Here is an 8,482-nt window from a genome sequence, read left to right on the forward strand (position 1 = left end):
GCAGCTGTGGAAGTGAAGTTGAAAATGTATGTGAAGTTGAAAATGTATGATTTTAGTGAAGTTGAAAATGTATGATTTTGGGGGCAGAGGTGTGCCAGAGAATTCAAGAACCTTTTAAATGTTCAAGTAGTTCTGTTTTTCCCATCCGGTCACCAGGCTATGGCAAAACTCTGCCTTACATGCATTGATCTTCTTAATCAAATTTTTAAAGATGATTAGTTATTTTATAGCTCTCTACACCTTCAGATTTGCAACCATATTGTAAGCAGTTCTGTCCAAGCATCCCGAAAGACTGTACAAGGTTTGCTTCACTTATTGGGTAGGTGGGTAGGCTGAAACCAAGGGGAAATGCAGCAGATTTTTAGACTTTCAAGAGAAAGGGGTATTTCTGTGTTCACCTTGTTTTCTTCACGTATTGTTTTCAAGAGGCAAAAAAACTCACCTAAAAACATTTGAAGTTTTTTGAACTGTAAGATATTTGAGGTCCTGTCTTTTTAAGAAGTTATGGATAATATAATGTTTATAGGTGAATTCCTTGTTTTGTTAATTACCTGCTGTTGTAACTGATAAAAGAGCAAATGGAGAGCATCTTGTTTCTTGCTTATCCTTGTTCAGCTTCAGCTTTGTTGTATCTTATTCTGCCTTTTTCTACAAGATGTTTGACCTCCTTCGTAAAGTGCTTTATGAACTACTGATGAAAAGCATGGTTTAAAAGCCAGATGGTGAAGATACTAATATTGTTATAGGCCCATCTGTTGCCAGATAATTCCTTTCTTGAATAGATACCTGTCAGCTGTGATCAATAAATTCCTTAGACTTTTTTCCTTTGTGCATGAAAAGTTAATTCCCTTTTTTTTTTTTTTTTTAGACGATTGTGATTGTTGTTGTTCAGGTTTGCAAAACAGTTGCAGTATTTGATGAACACTCTTCTGGCACATTTTTTAAAATTCATTCCTAACTGTGTTGTTATTATATAAAAATATGAAGAGTAGATAGAAAGCTTGGTCTTTGAGAGTGAAGTCTGTGACTGAATTCTGAGCACTGTGATATTACAAAATGAGCCCAGGGATACTTCTCTTTGATATGCCTGGTATGGACCATAATGACATTTATGGGCACTAAATACCTGCATACAAGGGCAAATTACTTGAATTTTTTAAATTGGGTTACTCTGTGTGCCTGTGATACAATTTCTTTCTGTCAAATGTGAGTCAGGTGGGGTGAAATAAGTAGCTTGACTTGCTTGTCACATCTGCCTCAAACCAGGTGGTTTCAGGCGCCTGATGGATTCAAAGTGGTTAATTTTTGCTGGGGAAGAATAAGAAAATTCTCCACTCTCCACATTTGTACAACCTCCTTGTGAAATGGCTGCTGCCAGCTCTGGTCTCAGCAGTGAGGAGCAAAACTTGGCTCGTGGCTGCTCAGAGTGGCTGACATGTAATGCAAATTTCCATATTGAAGCAGGATAAATGCAGTGGAAACGAGGTCAAACGCATTTTTGCCATGAAGGCAGTTCAATTCCCACCTGGGCTGGCTGGGATGGTTTGTGTGAAGCCAAGGGGAGCTCTGCTGCTGGGCAGGCAGGGTTGTTTGCAGCAGCAATGCCTCGCGTGTCGTCTGCCACAGCCAGAGGAAAACTGGGAAATGTGGGCCAGGCGTGGATTACTGACAAGGAACGTATGGTTTCCTGGCTGATCTGTGGGGCTTGGGTGTGTTTGGGAAATAGGTGGATTCACAGGCTTTGTGAACTTGTCACTGACTGTTCACCCAATGGAAAACAGAACCGATCTCTTGTTACCCCTAAGGTGCTGCAGGGTGGGCCTGCCCAACGTTTGCTTTATGGTTAACAGGGATTTCAGCCATTTCAAAGTTTTCATTTTGGCTTGAATCAGAAACCTAATTTCCTGTGAGAAGGAATTTCAGGAACATTAATTTTACAGCCAATAAAATTCCTATTTCAGCCGCGTCATTTTGATTATTTGCAAGAAATGTGAACATGAATGAATCAATTCAAACTTCAAATGACTTTCTATTTTCCAAACTTGCCAACTAACACCAGAAATTATGAACATCACACCTACCTTGTTGGAAGGAATTACTTATACTGCTGATCTCTCTGTGTGTGTGCATGTATTAAGGACACATATTTTCACACACATTCTTGTTGAATATTTTGTTTCAATCACAGTTTCCAAAGGAAAATATTCTCTAAAATTTCTAGATGGCTTTAGTAGGAAATATAAAAAGGCAAAGAAGTACCTATTGGTGCTGAGGGGAAAGAGGAAGATGTGCCTGTGAAGACTGAACTACAATAAATAAAGAAAACCTGGTTATTGCAGGTGCTCAAGAGCCGTGGCAGAAGCCAAGGTGCTCGAGTTTTGTACGGGCAAATTGCCAATGTGCACAGCAGATGATCTGGCAGAGCTGAGGTTGCTCTTTCTTAGAGAAGACACTGAAAAATTTGCTGTAAGATTGAAACTTTTTGTCAATCAATGTTTCTGTTATTATGATGGAAAGAGGAAGCAGGAGTTCGGTCCTGGCTCAGTAAGGACAGACACCAGCGGGTCAAAACTCCTATTCCTCCCTGAGCCAGGGTTGGAACTGGCCCCAGAGGACTGGATATTCCCAGAAGTGTCCCTAGCCCAGGATGAGTGTTGGTAAGCTGGATAAGGCTGTTGGTAAATTAGTAAGTTTACACTGCTCAGAAAACACATTTTCGATGAAAAAGGGCTTTAGTTCCTGGTGCTATCAAGGCACAAGGTTTCCTGAAATGTATATTAAGGTTATTAAATTTAAATGCTAAATGAGCATTTAGACCTATCTTTATTCTGGGTGTTCTGCTAGAACACCAAAACTGTCTGTCTCCTTTCCAACATAAATTCAATAAAGGTTATTAGATCGGGTAGTTTGATATCCTTATTGTTACAGGCAATTTCATTTCCTTCCATGTCCTTTACAGAATCCAATAAATTGATTGAGGCTTGTTTTCCCAAAAAGCACTTGGCCTTTGTTTGAAAACATCAGGAGACAGAGAATCATCTGTCCCTTTCCATGCCTTGCTCATGATGTAAAAACAGCCACTTCTTGTCTGGTTTAGAGCTTGATGTGGTTCTGCTTTCAGCCACTTGTTCTGCATGCACCTTCCTCAGGGCATCAGGGAGGTTTGGGAGATCTGTTATTTTTCCCCTGTGAAAGTAATTATGCCTGGAAGTGCCATGTCTCAGTATCTTTGTGTTAAGCTACCCATTCTGGTCTCTTAATTCCTCCAGGAATATGGGGGTTTTGCCCATCCTTGACACTTCCTTGCAGGTTTTGTGTGCTTTGTCTAATTTTTAAAGGTATCTTTTGAAATGTGGGCATCCTGACAATTGCAATCCCATAACAGTGTCACCTGAGACACTCCTAGAGGTATATTCATGTCTCTATTCCCACTTGCTAATCAGTTTTTCACTCATTGGGTGGGCTTGTGAGGCCCTGATTGGTAGAGCATTTGGAGGCACTTGAATTACACACCTGCTTGCTGTCTCAGTCCTCTTCAGGGTTGTTGTTGCCCAGGGCAAGTTTTAGAGATGACCTTTTAAGCTTGTTTCTTGATGGAAAATTTTTGTTTGGAAATGTTTTAATGGCTTGTGTCATGATAAACCCAGCAAAGGATCCAGATCACACAGCCTCACTGCTTGTCACTTCTTACTGCTCAGCATCAAGCCTTTGATGATCTGCACCTTTTAGAAGTGCTGATTCTATACAAATTTCTACCTGAGGGGTTTTTTCCCCTCTCTTACTTTGCTGATTTTCTACTTTGTTGCTTTTCTAATACAAGTATTTGTGTCTGAATGGTGTGAACTGCTTCAAGTTATTGATGCAGCAGAAAAGCTGCATAAGCTGTTTCTGGGCTTTGAGGGAAGGTGTTAATGAGATTATTGTGAAACTGGATCCATTTTCTGGTTGAGTTTGGAGACGGCTTTGCTGCCAGATGTGTAACCACTGCCTCACCAGGAGCACTGCAGTAGCTACCCTGTGGATATGACTTTTAAGATCCCTGCAGCAATTCCTAATTCATTACTTGTGTGCTCTATTCATATAGAAAAGTGATTACTTTTTAATGAGCACTTCTTGTGCTATTGATTCAAGTGCCTTAGGACTTCTAGGTGTATTGAAGCTGTGGTTGACTTTATCAAAGAGACTTGTAATCTCATTAACAAAGTACCATCTATTTTGCATAAACTATGCTAAGTAGTGTATTTATATTCTGATTTTCTATCTCTTTGAACAATCTTTGCATTCTTCATGGGTTGCATTTAGTTTTTTTTACCTATAACTAGGCCAGATCATTTGAGTGTTGGCACAAAAATAATGGGTTTCTAGGCTTCTCAATATTATGATTAAGATTTATGGAAAATTAGCTGAAGTGGAAAAAATGCCAAAACCTTCTTGCCCAGCTTCCAGGGCTCTTTCAGGCTTCTTGATTTTCAAAGTTCAGTACAGGTTATTTAAATTTCAGCTTTGTAGTTAATCACCTGTACAGGTGAATAGTAATCTACCTGTGCCCAAACATCTGGCAGTGGTACAAATGGATGAGCCTTTTCTTTGAGCACAAACCAAAATATTCATTGAAAGTAACATATTCTATACATTATTGCTTAAACCACCCTGACATGAGCTGCTGTCAACATCTTTCTTGCTTCCTGCACAATTTTGAAAGAATAAAAAATCTCATTGTTCCCAATCCTCTGACCACAGCATTTTCCATAGAGTCCATGTTTTATATTCATGGCTTGTCATGCTTGTCCTTGACTTGAAATATGGCTCAACAGAGAGACAGTAAATTTTTATTTTGGAATTATTATTTGTATTTCTGTTAAATACAAATTTTAAAGTGTGCCAGATATTGTAAGTTAATAAATATTTACTCTCTCCATTGAACAATTTTGCTAAAAATTTTGGAAATGGGTTGATTTCTATTACCCACTTTAGAGAGTGTTTGTGTGTGTGTACGGTTTCTTGTTCGAGCTGCCCACTGTTCACCTGTATCTAATGAGCCTGGTTCCCAATGACTCTGGATTTCAGCTGTATCTGGCATAGCCTAGTCCTGCAGCATCCCTCCTGACAGCTGAATCCCTTTCTGTTGGAAGACCATGGATCTTTAGGAGCCAAATGATGAATGCTCTCTGCGTGAGACTTCAAGCAGTGTATTTAATTGAGGGGTATCTTTTTCTTTTTAATCGAACACTGCAAAACAAACTGAATCTCTTTCTGTCTCATCTCTCAGACAGCTCATGGCTGCCTGTCAGTGTACTTTTCTCCCTGATTAGTAAAGATAAAATCAATGTAACCTTTAGGCAGTGTAGAGTGAGTGAGTGAGTGAGTGAGTGAGTGAGTGAGTGAGTGAGTGAGTGAGTGAGTGATGAAAAATGTTGCTGCTCTGATATACTGGAAAAGCAGAGCCAGGTTGACCTGGGAATGGTTGTACAGTGGTAACACAGGGCTGACTTTGTCTCACCCATATCCCATGGCCCCAGCTGTGATGGCAATTTGATGTATCACTGCTCAGTGCCAGCTTGCTTTTCACACAGCAACCAACAAAGCACAAAGATGTGCTTCTAGAAACTAGAAGAGGCTCAACTTTCATTTGGTGTCCTGATGCGTAACTGATCCTGAAACTACTATGTAAAGGTCTAGAGAAGTGATCACAGCAATTGTAAAATCCAAGCTGACTTTTTTTAGCTGGTTTGATTTCCAATGTGATGTGCTGTTTGTTATGTTTCAATTGAATTATGCCATTTGTTGCCTCTTGGTTACCTAATACCTCGTGATATTACTTTACAACATGTCTGCTGCCCTAGTGTTGCTACCCTACCATACCTCAGGGAGTTTTAAGTCACCATGTAGCCGTGGAGTAATGCACTGTTTCTTTTCCCACTTCCCCATAGGAAAAGATGATGGATTGGACGCTACAGTGGCAAGATTTACAGCTGTGCCCAGCCAGCTCAAGAGACTGAACTGGAAATGCTCCAGATTCTGCTTCTTGGTCAGACTGACCTCAGCCCCAGTTGATTTTTGGGGTTGTCTTGTGCAGGGCTAGGAGCTCAGGATATTCTATGGTTGCACAATCCAGCACGGGGCTGGGGCAGCTGCAGTGTGGATAGTGAGGGATGCTGCTCAGCACCACAGATGGGTTTTGAACCCTGTGAGCAAGCTGTGGGGTGGGCCTAGTGCAGAAGCATTTTATTTCGTGGCTAAACATGCACAGATGTGTAGCTGTACTGAATTTGAAGCACGGCTCTGCAAAGTATAAAAGTGGTGTCTTCCAGATCAGAGTAATTTCTAGGGCATGTAGGCTTGTTTGTGCCAACTTGTGTGCCCTTAGTCACTTGAGCCACAGCACTTCAGCTACTTTGCAGGATTTTGCATTGTCTCTGTGTAACCTGATTCGACATACTTAAGGAACAGCCCAAGTTTCATAGAGTAGATAGAGATCCACGCTGAAAGTGTCTGTGCCACTGTTGCCAGTAAGCCAAGTTGTTTCAAGCTGCTCATTACAGGTTTGGCAGACATTTTATGTGGGTTTTCCCTGCGAGATTCCATCATAGGAAACTGATCTGGAGCTGCCTCCTGTGGTACAGGCTCCTTCTCTGGAGAAAAAGGGTTCCTCCATGGAAGGATCCGAGCTGCTGGTTGGATAGGGGCAATCAAAAACTTACTGGGCTCAGGCCTGATGTAACCTGGGTGAAAATACCTGACAGTGAAATGAGCAGAGCAGCGAGCCCGTCAGCAGCGCTGAGGCAGTGAGTGTGTGTGCAAAGCTGCCTCCTCTGTCACAGCATCTGGGAGGAAATGAAATCTCTGTGTGAGACAAATTTTCAGCTGCTGCCAGCGAAAGCCATGGTTAGTTTAACACATTTTGTCAGCTATCTAGTACTCAATTAATGTGACATGAAATGAAATGGCATGAGCACATATCATTCTCTGTTATGTATTTCTGGTGAGTGCTAATTGTCATTCCACTTTCCACACTCTGCATTTACACAGTAATGAGTTGTAGCCATCTGCTGGCATGAAATGATCTTTTTTTTTTTTTTCTCCTCTTCCCAGAAAGGAGATAGACAGACCACCTTTCATGTTTTTCCTTATACTCTAACATATCCAGAAAACCTTATGCTTAATACTGACATTGGCATCAACAGATGCTAATTTACACATGGAAGCATGTAAAACCAAGGAAAGAGCTTTTAATCCTGCCTTGTTTGATGATTTAAAATAATTATTGTGGATGTTCTCTCTTGGGGAATTGTATGTAGTGTTTTAAGAGAGCAGCAACTGTGTTTTTTTCCCTGAATGAGGAATGCATTCTAAGGTCTTTTACTGATAAAAATGATAAGGCAAAGACAATCCATCCTCATCAGAAAACTGCTCCATAGGCAGCAGCTTCTCTGTCATGGATGTTAAACCATGCAGAGCCCTGGAAGCAGAAAAAAGGAGCTTCAAACTGTTGAAATAGAAAGAAGGGGAGAGACAATAATTCCTGTTTGAAACAGGTACGGCTGCTCTGAGCATCTGCTGCCCCAACTTGCTGACTTTTCACATTGTATTGACAATGCTGATAGACCCTGTAAGACTTCACTGATATGATGGCCAGTATGTCTGTAAGAGGGGGCAAGACTCTTAAGCTGATTTTGTACAGGTGTTTCAATACATTGATTCCATAGTTGACCCTGAAGTGAGAGAATGAAATATCTTTTGCTTAAAATAGCAATTTTACTAATATGCCTTTTGTACTGGGGTTCCCAATGTCTCTTGTGAAACTCATTGTGGTTTTTATGTCCTCAAACCCTGAGACAGCAAGACAGTTTTAAATAGTTATCCACTACTATTGGATAACTCACCTACTTCATCCTTGATTTCTCTTAGAAGTCCTCAGGGAATGATAGGGATGCATTAGTGTGCATTTTCACAGTTAGTTCAGTAACTTTGTCTACAGCCACTTCAAATTTCAGCTATTTGCTCTCCTTTATTCTCCACCCAGAAATTCCAGCATGGGAGTCTCCCCAGTTTATTCCAAAGTGAATATTTACTAAAGGAATTCATTAAGCTTCCCTGCAATGGCTTTGCCAGGGATTGCCCTTGTACAGATGTCTGATCCTTATTCAAAAAATACATTTAGTACTTTGACTCCTTGAAAAAATAGAAGTCACAAATGTCAAGCGAATCAAATAAAACAGATGGGCAGGAAGAGCTGCAGATACGTTTAATGTATCAAACACACTAAGAACTCTACCTCACAGTGTGCTATCAAGAAAACTTTAGTTTGTATGGACTGAAAAGTGTATGAACACAGAGTAGCACTTTGACTACTCAGTGGGTATGTGGCCCCAAGCAGATTTTTACCTGTCCTGCCAACACGTGGTAGCTAATCACTCCTCTGGTGAGCTTGTGCCTGCCTGGGCAGTAATCAGGGAGTAGCTGTGAACTCATAGCCTACACT

Source organism: Melospiza georgiana, chromosome 3, assembly GCF_028018845.1.
Source record: "Melospiza georgiana isolate bMelGeo1 chromosome 3, bMelGeo1.pri, whole genome shotgun sequence".
Classification (NCBI taxonomy): domain Eukaryota; kingdom Metazoa; phylum Chordata; class Aves; order Passeriformes; family Passerellidae; genus Melospiza; species Melospiza georgiana.